We start from the raw sequence: 434 nt of genomic DNA, 5'->3' as shown, positions 1-434 counted from the left end.
TCTCATCATTGATGTTTCTCTCCCCCTTACCCTTCCTTCCTCTCTGAAATAAATAAAAATATATCTAAAGAAAAGAAATAATGTTTTGTGTCTGGAATAGATTATGGCATAAATAAAAAGTTTGCATTCTGCTTTTTTTCACTCAGTGTTATAAAGTAAAACTATTCCCGGTGTGAAAATGATTTGTAAACCTTTTTAATGGCAGTACTTAAAAATTGTGATACAAAAAAGTTGCTTTATGCTTTAAAAAATTACCATATGAAGTACACTCCTGATATGGAGATACGGCTTGCTTAGGCTTCAGCACAAGCCAGTAGGGACCCTCGTGTCAAGTTCAAAATGGCAAAAGCCCCACTGACCAAGCCCCAGAGACCATTGATAGATCCTGTTCCCAGCAGAGAGTCACAGATCTCCAGAAACCTCTCTCTCCCCCG

Source organism: Pipistrellus hanaki, assembly GCF_964339955.1.
Source record: "Pipistrellus hanaki genome assembly, chromosome: 9".
Lineage (NCBI taxonomy): Eukaryota > Metazoa > Chordata > Mammalia > Chiroptera > Vespertilionidae > Pipistrellus > Pipistrellus hanaki.
This window is presented reverse-complemented; position numbering follows the sequence as displayed.